Genomic DNA, 14,110 nt, shown 5'->3' on the forward strand with positions numbered 1-14,110 from the left:
TGAATTGCTAATTTAAAACCAAACCAAACTGGACAAGCTCTTATACATTCTTTTCTGCTGATTACACAAAATAGGAAATAGAATTAATATTTCAAGTCCCGTCTATTTTTACATATATAAATATTTGCTTTCAGTTCTTATCAAGTGCTAGGCACTATGCTGAGTAGACTGTGCTACACACTATATGCTCCTATCTAGACTATTGCTTATGTCTTAATTCAACCAATATTTATTGAACACCTTCTGTGTGCCACATACTATTTTAGGTATTAGGGATATATCAATGAACAACAAAAGAAGCCAACAGACTAAGTTTTTGCCCTCAAAAAACTTATGTTAGAGAAAAATAAGACAGCAATAAACAAGTGAATACATGTCAGGTGGTCAAATGTTCATCAACAGATGAATAGATAAAGCAAACGTGATATATATACATATCACATTTGAGAGTGATATACATACATATCACATTTGAGTGTGATATACATACATATCACATTTGAGAGTGATATACATACATATCACATTTGAGTGTGATATACATACATCACAGTTGAGTGTGATATATATACACACACACTACAGACACACACACACAAATGGAGTACTATTTAGCCATAAAAAAGTAAGAAATCCTGCCATTTGCAGCAACATGGATAAGCCCAGAGGACATTATATTAAGCAAAATAAGTCAGGCATGGAAAAATAAATGCATGTTCTCACTCACATGTGGGAGAAAAAATAAACTCATAGAAGTAGAGAGTAGAATTGAGGTCATTTGAGGTTCGAAAGGGTAGGAGGAAAGGAGGATAGGGAGAGGTTGATTAATGGCTGCAAAATTATGCCTAGATGGAGGAATGCTTCTAGTGTTCTGTAGCACTGTAAGGTGAATATGGTTAACAATAATTTAGTGTACATTTTCAAAAAAAGCCAGAGGATTTTGAATGTTCACAACACAAAGAAATGATCAATGTTCAAGGTGATGAATATGCTAATTACTTGGATCTAAGCATTGCACATTGCATGCATGCATCAAAATATCTCTTTGCATCCCATAAATATGTACAATTATTACATGCCAAGTAAAAATAAAAGGAAACAATATGTCAGGTGGCAATAACTGATAAGGAAAACAGTGGGTAAAGAGAGTGGAGAGTAATGGGAGTTTAGGAGAAGCCTCTCTGGGAGAGTACAGTTGAGAAAAGATAGCTGAGCAGAAACTTGAAAGAGCTGAAGGAACAAGTGTCACAGGTATCTGTGGGAAGAGCCTTCCTGGCAGAGCAACAGGAAACAGAGAGACTATGGGTGTGGATTTCTGCTTGCCATGTTTAATGATGCCCAGAGTGGTCAGTGTGGCTGGAGCAGTGGGAGCAGGGAGAGGAAAGGGGAAGATGCAACTAAACAGACCACTGGGGCCAGCTCTTTAGGGCCCTGCAAGGATGTTGGCTTGACCTGACTTGGTCAGAGGGGAGCTGTGATGTGACTCAGTGTTAGGAGCGTCACTGAGGTTGCCGTGTGGGGAACAGAGCCCAGAGGGGCATTGTGGGGAGCAAAGAGCCTGCTAGAAGGCATTTGCAATGTCTTATTTGTTACGGACGAATACTCCACAGCATTGTGCTAAGAATTGCAGGGCTGGAAGAAGTAGCATGAGGCAGGATGCCTGGGGCTATCTCCTGCTTTCTCCCACTTGCCTATGGTTATGCTGATACTTCTCTCTGAACCTGTTTTCTCACAAGGAGGCAGAATAACCTAGTGATTAAGAATACAGGTGTTTTAGTTTAACTGAGTCCCATTTGTCTATTTTTGGTTTTGTTGCCTGTGCTTTTGAGGTCTTAGTTATAAACTCTTTGCCTAAACCAAAGCCTAGAAGCATTTTACTTGGGTTTTCTTCCAGGATTGTTATAGTCTCAGGTCTTATACTTAAGTCTTTAATCCATTTTCAGTTGATTTTTGTATATGCTGAGGGACAGGGGTCCAGTTGCATTCTTCTATAAGAGCCATCTAATTTTCCCAGTACCATTTATTTAAAAGAGTGTCCTTTCCCCAACGTTGGCTTTGTCAAACATCAGTTGGCTGAAAACGTGTGGCTTTATTTCTGGATTTTCTATTCGGTTCCATTGATCTATGTGTCTACTTTTATACCAGTACCATAATGTTTTGGTCATATAATTTGAAGTCAGGTAAGTGATGCTTCCAGCTTTGTGTGTTACTCAGGTGATGGGTTAAAATAGTACATATGTCAGGCTGGGCGCGGTGGCTCACGCCTGTAATCCCAGCACTTTGGGAGGTTGAGGCAGGTGGATTACAAGGTCAGGAGTTCAAGACCAGCCTGGCCAAGATGGTGAAACCCCGTCTCTACTAAAAATACAAAAATTAGCCAGGTGTGGTAGTGGGCACCTGTAATCCCAGTTACTCGGGAGGCTGAGGCAGGAGAATGGCTTGAACCCAGGAGGCGGAGGTTGCAGTGAGCCAAGATCATGCCACTGCACTCCAGCCTGGGTGACAGAGCAAAACTCCATCTCAATAATAATAATAATAATAATAATAAATTAAATTTAAAAATTTAAAAAATAGTACATATGTCATAGAGTTGTAAGGGATTAAGGGTAGTCATTCATGTGCAGTGCTTATCAGAATGCCAGGCACACAGAGTTGATTGGAGAATAACAGAAGGTAGAACTTGGGATTGTTCTCCGTAAATAGTAGATGTCATGTAAATGTTAGTTGTTAATTCTACAGGATATGCATCAATGTGTGAGAAACAGTATGTGCTGTGAGGGGTCCCAGCACAGGTTCATTCTGCAGAGGAAGTTTAGGGGCAGATTTTGCACATATCATGACATTAGGCCAAACATTGCACAGTCATTTCCCATTAGACAATGGGATGTGGGCCAATCACACGGGTGTGAAGGCTGGCCTTGACCTTTCACAGATGGACCTTGCCAGACAGAGATTGGGTGGGGTGAGTGTGAGTGTCTGTGCATAGCCTGCCCCTCCTTTAGAAAGAGAGGGCTTGTTTCCCAGCAGGAGCAGGAGGTGCGTCTTCCATGTGCCCCCTTGCATCTCCCTTGTGTGCTTTTCCCACCCTCGTTGGAGCTGGCATTATGCCAGTGGAATGCCAAAGACCAAGGCCCTGAAAGATTGCATCTTATGATTTAAAAGGCTATGACACTGAGGACATTCTCTTGCCCAATCTTTCTCACACCATGGAGATGCTGAATAAGATGATTACACAAACATTTTCCAAGTTAAAATTGGATTTGAGGCTTCATGGGACTCATGCGCCAAGTGCAGCCTGTCCTCTTTCTCATCACTTCGCAGTCCCGAGTCATTCTCAGCAATTTAAGTAAACACCTAAATGTCATCCAAAGGAGAATTGCTCAAGAAGTTTTATTAGTTTGGATGAATTCTTCCTTCCTTCCTTTCTCTCTCTTGTTTTTAACTTCTTCAAAATTTAATGCACATTTTCTGTCCTGGTTTAGTCTTTCCACTTTCCACTGGGCAATAACAGAGAACAGCTTGCACTGTGCACTTTGAAAAATTGTTCCCAATGAAGCACGAGCAGGGAACATCAGGAGTCTGAGGTCCAATGACTGCAGTTGGCTTATCAGGCCAGTTGCGAAAGTCAGCTCCAGTCTCTGGGCCTCAGTTTCCTGATGGGCAAATGGAATCAGTTATAGTCTCCGAGCTTCACCCTCAGAGAAAGTGGGTTGTAAAAATTACCCTTCTTCGAGTGTTTGGAGGTTGGGACTGCAGAAATGAATCAATCATCATCATTTCCTTCAAGAACTTTAGGAGATTTAATGATATCTAATTCAACCTTACTAAATGATTGCAAGGTACAAGAACAATAGTGTTACACAGTAAGAGATCACCAGCTTGATTTATTTATATATAAAATGTGTTATTGTAATTATAATACACTAATATTAACATATATATTATTAATATATTATATACTGTATTACTATATATTAATATATTATGTTACATATTACATGTAAGACATTAATCTACATGGAATTATGTACTATATAAACATATATAAAATATATAAATAATATATAATATAATACATATATTATGTATACATTAATAGAGTGTAATATATGTTAATTATATAATTAACATATATTATTTCATATTTTAGTTAGTGTACATTATATTTTACGTGTTAATAATATATAATTATATATATAATATTTTAGAGATAGATCTTGCTCCATCACCCAGATTGGAGTGCAGTGGTGCAAGCATAGCTTACTGTAGCATCAACCTCCTTGGCTCAAGCAATCCTCCTGCTTCAGCCTCCCAAGTAGCTGCGACTCAAGGCACATGTCACCATGGCCAGATCATTGATTTGCATTTTGAAATATAGAAACATGCTCTTGCAGCACAGAACAATAGTGGGCTGCTCTTACAGTGACCCATGTTTCTTCCTGAAACTTGAGCAAAGCTGGGTGGAAATGGTGCAGAATGAACGCAAGAATGTTTCCATTCTTGTTTTCCCTATGATGCTATATATTTAGGGTTCTGTTTTTCTACCAGTTTACTGTTGGTTCTCTACTTGCCTCATGAACCAGCTTTCTTAAGCTTCCCCCATGCTCAGAGTTCTAACTCTTCAGACCTTCCTTTAACCAGTTTATTGAGGATTAAAAACAACTTTGTCCTGCACAAAGATAAAGAGAAGTTAAATATGGTGTTAAAACATATATTTGGGATAGATTTATAGACTGCTAGAGCTGGAAGAGGCAGCAGATTAGCAATTTAAACTCAAAGTCACATAAATGGTTAGTGACAGATCTCGGGCTGGATCATGGCCTTTGATGTCCAGCCTCCTCCTCTTGCTGTTACCCAGGATGTCATTTGCATGCATCCATTGAAAGTGACATCCAGGTTTTTGGCTATGTTGTGCCCAATCTGACATCCTGAGTGGGCAGCCAGGGTGGAATTGGTCATTTGGTGTTAAGAATTGAGCAGGTGGCGAGAGAAGAGCAGGGCACATTTCAGCATGAGGAGATGGGCAATGGAGGTAGAACCTGAGCCAAACCAAGCTGGGGCTCTGTCAATCAGGAGGCCAAGCTATACAGCTCACATCTGGGGTGAAGGGACATTGACATGGGCACACAAAGTACCCACAAGCAAAGTGCAAACACCTCCCAAAGTACTTCTGGTACAATATGCACTGATCAGAGAACATGCTCTTCAACTGTGTTACAGGAGGAAACTATGGAAAACTGAAGATGAATGGCATACAGTCTCATCTGCACTCTCCATATGAACTAGGAGATCCTGTTCCTCTTAGGTTCCCCCTCCATTTACTAAGCCACATGCATACACAAGACTCACCCAATCCCATTCCCTTTGGGTAGCTCTGACCAACTTACCTTGTTCAATAAATTGCCCTTGTCCTCTGCACTTGGATTTGTAGTTTCTATGTCCTTTTCACATTTTGAACACTTCCATTATACATACTTCCACTATAGAGTTTATCCCTTTGAACTTGCATAATAGTTTAACTTTTTTTATTTAATGTACGTGTCTTCCCTCTGGTCTAGACTGTGGACTTACTGGAAGCAGACACACTAAGGTAGAAAAATACAGGTTTGGGGTTAGGTTTGAGCTGTTCCACTTTCTTCCTGAGCGAGGTTAGACAAATCGCTTCCTTCTTCTGGTCCAGTGTTCTTATGTTGAACGTCCAGATGATGATCCCCATGGTGAAGGATGTAGAGAGGATTAAGTGAGATGGAACGTGTAAAGCATTTAGCCGGTGCCTGGCACACACCAGGCAACCTCTAGGCAGAAGCTCTTGTCACTCACCTTGGTTGTCCCTGCAGCACCATGTGAGTGTTCCTCACACAGTAAGTACTCAGGAAGTGCTGGCTAATTGAGCAGGGGTGCTCCATCAGCAACAGTGATATGGTGCCACAGTGGCTGAAGGGTGTGGGACAATTGAGTACCAGGAGGGCGAAGCAGAGCTTTCTCCTGACCATGAGTTCCAGGAGCTGCCTATGTGACACTGAAGCAGTCTGGGGATAAGTCCCTCCTCACCTGCTAAAGGAGTCCAACTTCTTTCCTAACAATTGCCTGATAGCAGGTGGGTGTCTGAGCTGTGACAAAGTAATTAACGACACCCACCAACAACAAGACCTTTCTCTGGGACCATTTGACAGACCTAGTGACTCCTTTGGCCCAAGACAAAGGGTGGTGATTTTCTCAGCCACTACATGTGCCTGGATGAAGCCTGTGACCAGACACCTTGTCAGCTTTAAGAGCTAGCAGCTTATTAGCAAAGCCAGACCCAGGTGCACCAGGCAGTGTAACAGTCTAGATCCCTTCCAAGCAGTAGCCTCAAATCTAAATGTAGAGTCAGGTATAAATCCATCGTTCTCATCATGCTTGGCTTTGTCTAAGGAGAACACTTCAGGTCCCTGCCCTGGCCAGGCAGCGGTAGTGTCAACAGACCATGTGTTTAGGATGATGGTCTAGGATTAAAAAATCCAAAGCAGAAAACCTGAAAAGAGGGGAATTTACATAAAAATAATTGGAGAGTTATTAGCTTATGTTTGCATGTAGGTTCTGTACAATTCCTGGGGAAAAGGGAAAGTAGTTTAAGCTACATTTAAGCCAGATCTATATTTTGTTTTGAACCTACACTTTCTAGAGGTTTTCAAGTGACTCCCTGCCATTAGGGCCAGTGTGTGGCTCCCAGTGTTTAGAAGAGCATAAATATGTTGAAGGCAGGACATTCATTCCCTTGGTGTCCCCATGAAGCTGAGTGCACGGCCAGGGAGCGCACTAGCAGCCACTAGAGTGTGCAGAACTGATGGCTTGCCTGGCAGTGGGAGCTGTGTCAGGGTCCTTCCTTTGTCTCAGGACACCTGAACTTTTCGTGCCCTGAGATGAGGCTGGCCTGCAAGGGCCTGGGACAATGACATGTAGCCGGATGGGATACCACATGCAAACAGGAAGACGGTTTATAAGCCCCAAGGGACACTGAGGCTTCTGGGTCTGCTTCTAGGCATAGGGCCAGAATGTATAATGACCCACTACAAGACTGTCTTAGATGGTCATAAAATGCCTTGCACAGACCTCAGACTAAATTAAGACAAATCTGATGGAGAAGGAAAACAGGTTGAAACTCTAGAGGCAAATAAAATGCCTCTGCCTGGAAATTTTCCTTGAATCCTGCTCCAAATGTATTTGGGAGTATTTTCCAGGCACAATCCTTGCCCAGTAGCCCCCACAGTGCCTGTGGTCCCTCCACAGTGCAGTAGGGGCACGTCTGGGGCTGCAGGGGAAGCCTTTGGCAACATTCATTAGGGGCCTAGAAGTGAAATGCACCTGTTTCTAGTCATTCAAGTCAAATGGCAAGTTGATCTTTTTGTTGATCCTAGAAGTCACACCCCTGGGTCCAATTTGGGATTCCACTCTGTCTCCACAATTTCTGCTCATGCTGGAACACGCGCTGCCATCCCAGGCAGACCAACCAGTTCATGGGAGTGTCTGTGTGCTCCTAGCACTAACAGCAACCCATCTCCTCCTCCCATCAAAACGCAAGGAGTGTGATGATACAGGTTTATTTTTGGTGTAACGCTGACTATGCTTTTCAGTATCACACAATGATGATTGACAAAGAGAATCACTAAATTCTAGTTTTTGATTTGGAAACTGAAATATTCATCTTGTTTCTCCAAAAAATGATCTGCTCCTTCCAGCGACCACCACGAGCTCTTTCTGCTACCCAAAGCACTATGTCAACATATTTACAGAAATCATTGTTGATTTTTTTCCTCTTAGTTTTATGTTAACAAAATGTTCTTTCTCTTTTATTTAACAAACGTGGTGGGAAGAGAAGCAGGAGAGGGAAGACATAATAGAAAAGTATTGCAGGGGAAGGACATTCTCAGTATGAACAATATAGAGCATTAGAACCCCAGGAATTGCATCTGTTTCCATCACCGTTTCATCTCCAGCATCTACAATAGTGCCCAGGACATAGAAAGCCCTCAATAAGCATTGTTGAATGAAGGATAGATCGCTCAGTTAGGACGGATTCAGATAAACCAACCCAGCATGGAGCAAAGCATGTTGCCAGAAATGGTTCATCCCCTAGTTATTAAGCCTGGCCAATCATCAGCATTCCTCAGGAGCATTAGAAAAATACAGATTTGCCATTATACCCTGGACCGACTATAAAATAATCCAGGGTGGTGCCCAGGATTCCGAATTTTTCTGAAGCCTCACACAGGGCTCTTAGGTCAACAGTGTCTGGACTGGCCTTTGAGAACCACCAATATACATCCTAACAACGTTTGCCAAGAGTCTTTGTGGTTTTTCTTCTCCCCACTATAAAAAGCTCATGTATACACACGCCACACAAAGAATTCAAAACCAATAGACCCACAAATGATGATATAGACATAGTTCTGCAATGTCGCAAGTATTTTACTGTATGGGGTTGGCCTGTCCCCTGGCAAGTCCAGGGAACAGGCTCACAGAGGCACATTCTGATTTTCTGGTTTGAGAAGAAAGGGTTAGTTCAAACCAATCATTTTAAAAAAATATATCAAGTTAAACTAAAGGGTTGAGAGGAAGGCAATCTATGTTAAAGCGACTAGAGAATTCCATCAGCTAATATTATCATGTAGAGCTAAAGTGCAAGATTCAGGGTTTGGTGGCTGGGCAGTTACCCACATAAAGAAGGCTATATGCAAATATGCAGACATTTTATAATATCTCCTGCATGGGAGGCCAGGCCACTGAAGCAGCACCAGGGGCTGGCGTGCCCCCAAAGGAGGTGATAACTCCCAGGAAGGGGCAGTACCTGACTTTTCCAAAGCTGGCGTGGAGTGAAGCTGTGAACTAATGCGAGAATTAACCTGGGGAGGACTTGAATGAAAATCATGGGAGTCCCCATTTATAAGGAAAGATTCTAAAGACATGGAAGGTTTGGGCTAGAGAAGGCAAAGCTGTGTGTGGCTGTTCATGGACAGTTCTAGTTATAATCCCTACAGGAGAATCCAGTAAATGTTAGTTTTAGAAAGTGTCCTTTGGATCTTGAATTTTTATTTTATTTATTTATTTATTTTATTTTATTTTATTTTTTTGAGATGGAGTCTCATTCTGTTGTCTAGGCTGGAGTGCGGTGGAATGATCTCAGCTCACTGCAACCTCTACCTCCGCCTCCCGGGTTCAAGTGATTCTCTTGCCTCAGCCTACCGAGTAGCTGGGATTACAGGTGCACGCCACCACTCCTGGCTAATTTTTTTGTATTTTTAGAGGAGATGGGGTTTCACCATCTTGGTCAGACTGGTGGATCTTGAATTCCTGATGTGTCTCTGAGTCTCATTGCTGAGCATTTCCAAGACTTACTACACCACCCTGGAAATTACCAGTACCCAGCTCTCGGTACTGTTTTTGCCCCCAAACAAAAATTAAAGCCAAGTACTAAATCATTATTCCCTTTCAGGAAAATGTTAATTTGCAAGAAGATTTTGTTTTATATATTATTTCTCATCACTATGCGGAACAAAACAGCGATCTGCAAGCCAACAGAGGAGAAACAAATTAATTTTGCTTTCCCCCTTCTCCCTGTCCTTTGCTCACTCCAATGCCATTGGACCCACTGTCTTTCCTCACCTTTCAGGTTTCCAATTTTAAAATGACCTCTCTCAAGGAGGCTCCTTTCATTTCATTCCTCAGATGGGAATCAAAGAAATCCTTCGAGGGTTGCTGGGGTGTAGACGATGGGAAATGGCCCACCGTGGAGGCATTTATCATCTCTCTTTCTGTCCTCTTTTCTGCAGGAGGGCACTTCTTGTAAAACCAAGTCATGAATAATGGATGCAAAGCCAAGCCTGCATTTTGGTCTTATTAGCATGCACCTTGTCAGAAACTGCCTTCCCTGAGCTGTGAATCCACTCTCCCTCGCTCTGCGCTCTGCGGTCCCAGGTACTGCTGTCCTGCAGCCGCTTTGTGTTCATTTTACATTCTTCCTCCCTGTCTCTCGCTGTCCCCAGCCAGCTTCCATTGTTGCTGCTTTCCAGGTTCCCGCATTCTGGTGTCATTGCCTGTGGGAAGTCTTTCCTTTTGTCTAGATTTTTTTTTTCCTTTCTTTTTTTTTCTCATTATTATCCTTGAAGGGATTTTAATCTGCCCTGGTGATATAAACTTTCTCTCTTTTTTTGGTTCAGAAAATGTTTAATAGTGCAAATTCCTAAGACTTTTCTCTATCATATATATTTTTTTTTTGTTTAGTTGTTTCATTTGTTTCTAATTCTTTTCTCTAGCTTTTCAAACTCTCCCTACTGGGGTTTAGACATTTGCCTCATCCCCCTATTCACGTTGGTTTTCTTTAGTCAATCACATGGCTTCTAATCAATAGGCCTTTTTCTGTAATAAAACATATACCTTTTTCAGTTCTTGAAAGAAATGCCCTAACCTGAGCATTCAGTCAAAACTTGCAATTTAATTCGACTAAGACATTTCACAGGCTGACATCTTTTACCTCTAGGATTTAGAAGAACCAGATTCCAATGCCAGCTACACTTCTAATTAGCTATGTCACTAGGTGCAAATAAATCAGACTTTGCAGACCTCGGTCTTTTTATCTGAGAAATGACAAGGCTGCATAGAGTAATTGCTATGCTCCCTTACTATTTAAAACTGATACAATTCTAAGTTTCATTCTTGTTGGAAATATATCAGCATCTTTCCCAGCTACTTCTCTTTCTCTGGTGTTACATTATTTCATTTCCATCTTCAGACAGTTCAATAACTCAGCCTGTGTTTATACTCTTCATGAGATTCCATTTCTGCCCTTACCTTTGTCATATTACTGACTCTTTCTTCTAATACACACATAACACACTGTGTTTATGTTGACTCTGACTTCAGCTAAGCAGAACAAACGAACACAGAACCCACTGAAAGATGCTTTATGAGATGTGCAGGCTTTGAGGAACTGCAGGTTTTGAGGAAATGCTTATGTAAGGCATTTGTTCATTCAACTTTGCTCAAACCAAAAGAGCCCGTATTTACAGTGCTCTCAGCCCTCTTTCAAATTGTGTTGGTTATTAGGCCTAAATAGTATCTAAAGCCAGATTAACCACTCAAGCCATCAGTCTGATGAATGTTTCCCTACATTAATTCACATACATAGACAATGTTCTCCCCACAATTTCCCATGTTTCCTCCACTGAGTCACCATGACGATTATGTCGGGGAGCTTCGGGGCAGGTTAGATCATTCTCATTTTACAGAGGAAGAAAACTGGAGCTCAGAAAGGGCATGAGTCCCTCAGAGAATTGGAAGGAAGATCTGGCTCTCCTAACACCAAGCTGCCACTGAAGAAATCAGTCTGGTTTTTGTTTGTTTGTGTTTGTTGTTTTTTTGAACTTGCATAGAAGTAGAGCCAGCCCCACTCTTGTTATCCCGCAAATGGGCTTGCTGCCCGACATGTGTAGAAGCCAATACTATGGCACTGGATTTTGAGAAAAGAAAGGCTTTATTGTGAGGTCAGCAAGGAGACAGGAGGTGCAATGAGAGTCTGTCTCCCCAATTTGGGGCCTAGAGAGCAAGTTTTAAGGAGTTGGAGGGCAAGGGAAAGGATTTAGGAATGTTGGCTTGGTAGAGTCTGATGGGAAGGCTTCAAGTTTGACTATTTATGGTAAGGTATGTTGAAACAGAATATAGCCCCAGATTTTCCTGGTTAATGGGTCCTTCACTTCTGAAAAAGTTTTGGCATTCAGGTTCTCGTTATGTCCCAGTCTTTTCAGTTCTGTGGGGAAGGAATCATTGGTTCTAGGTGTTGTTGGAGGTCAAATCTTTTTCTATTACACATGCCTAGGCTACATGACTAGTGGTTTTGGCTTCGTTATACTTACAAGGTAACTTGACATTCTGTTATCAACAGAGTAGGCCCAGTGTGGGCTGGTCCTGCAATTACAGTTCCTTCAAGCGAAATATCAGCACAAAGGCTCACTACCAGGGTGATGCAGCAGGAAAACACCCCTCCTTCCCCTCCTTTCTCTCCGAAGTCTGCAGAGAGCACGGTCACAGCTTGCCTCCAGCCATCGGGCTCTGAGGAGAGGATAATATGCTAGAAATAGCAGATCCCACTAATTTCCAATCTCTGCTACTACAAGACATGAAGAACTGACTATCCCAGCAGAGGCCAGGCCTCAGGGCCATGCAGTGTACACTGGGCCCCAAGCACGAGTGCCTCCTTCCATTTACTGCCTGGGCACCTTGCTCCCCTGCCCTGGTTTCGATCCTGCTCTCTTCCCTCCCTGCTCGGGGCTTTTTCCACTGCAAAGAGAATACAGTTCAAACAAGAGAGCACAGCTTCCCTGTCATCCTAAAATTCCTTTCTTGAGCATGAACTGGCCCCCTACTTAGTTTTTATCCAAGGAATTTTACCCAGTGGACCCCTGATCCATGGCTTACCTTAATCTCCTTTCCCATGGGTAGACGTCTGGGACCCTTGCTATAGACACTGACCTACTCAATCTTGGTTTGGTCAAAAACTACATGGGCATATACACAATGTTTAGAGCCACTTAATTCATAATAATCCCAAACTGGAAATAACCCAAATGTCCATCCAAAAGAGAATGGATAGATGAATTGTAGTACATTCACATGACAGAATTTGAAAAGAAGAAACCATTTGCTATGGCTTAAATATTTGCTCCCTCGAAAACTCATGTTGAAATTTAATCCCCAATGTGACAATATTAAGAGAGAGTGCCTTTAGGAGGTGACTGGATCTTGAAGGCCCTGCTCTCATAAATGAATTAATCCACTCATGAATGAATGCATTAATGGGTTAGGACTAACGGGTATCATGGGAACGAAAGTGGTGGCCTTAGAAGGAGAAGAACACAGACCCAAGCTAGCACATTAGCACACTTTATCCTTTCACCCGGCCCAGCCTCGGAACTCTTCAGACAGTCCCCACCAGCAAGAAGGCTGTCACTAGATACAACCCCTCAACCTTGGACTTTTCAGCATCCATAACTGTAAGAAATAAATTCTTTTTCTTTATAAATCACTCAGTTTCAGTTATTCTGTTATCAGCAACAGGAAACAGACTAAGACACCATTAATACAGACAATTTTTGAGATCTACTCATGTTGCTATCACAAATAGGTCTCAAAAAATATCACATAGAGCCAAAGAAGCCAGATCAATGAGCACATACTGAATGAATGCTTTTGAATGCACTCTATTTATAGGAAGTTCAATGACAGGCAAAAAAACATCTGTGGTAGTGAAAAGTAGAACTGTGGCGGGGTTTGTTTTGACTAGAAGATGGGCCTTCCAGTGGGGATGGACATGTTTTTTGGGGTGGTGGTCTCATGAGTATAAGCAACTGTCAAAACTTACCAATCCATACATTTAAAATCTGTGTGTAAATTTTATTTATGGCATACACATTATGCTTAACTTTGGAATATTTTTTAAAACAATGTGTGGTCAAACTATTGCACAAATGTCATAAATGTCTCTTCCACCAGGCCTTTTGTCACCTTGAGCTGAGCTTAGCTAACCCTGACCTGAGCTAAGTATCCCCTTTCTCTGGGCTCTCATTTGCATCATAGCTACAATTTGCATTTACATGTGACATTGACATTTGCCATAAATCAAGCTCTTTGCGAGGGCTGGGTCTGGGCCTGGCATCTTCCAGATCCAAAGAGCCCCAAAAATTCTCATCTTGCTCTGTGGGCACAAGGAGGAATTCTGTGAGGAAACCAAGTTCTGTGTAGCTGAAGGTAAGGGAAGGCCCTCACTGTGAGTTAAGAGCTCCCCAGTGGGACCTGCTGGGATTTTCTACACTGGGTAACCCGGAAAGGGATCAGGACAATGTTCAGGATTAGGTCCCAGGAGGGATGGTGAAGTGATGGTGAGGAGAACCTCACCACTTAGCTACAAAAATGAGGAGGTGTAACTGATGACTTCTCCCCTTCCCCACTGCTGCAAAAAAGAAAAAGACAAAGAGCAAGAAAAATTTGAAAGAATTTTGGGGGTCAAAGGCATATGTTTCTGTGTACATACTGGTCTAAATGAGCTACATTGCATTGCTTGAGTATGTCAAGGCATGAG

This window comes from Macaca nemestrina, chromosome 1 (assembly GCF_043159975.1).
Source record: "Macaca nemestrina isolate mMacNem1 chromosome 1, mMacNem.hap1, whole genome shotgun sequence".
Classification (NCBI taxonomy): domain Eukaryota; kingdom Metazoa; phylum Chordata; class Mammalia; order Primates; family Cercopithecidae; genus Macaca; species Macaca nemestrina.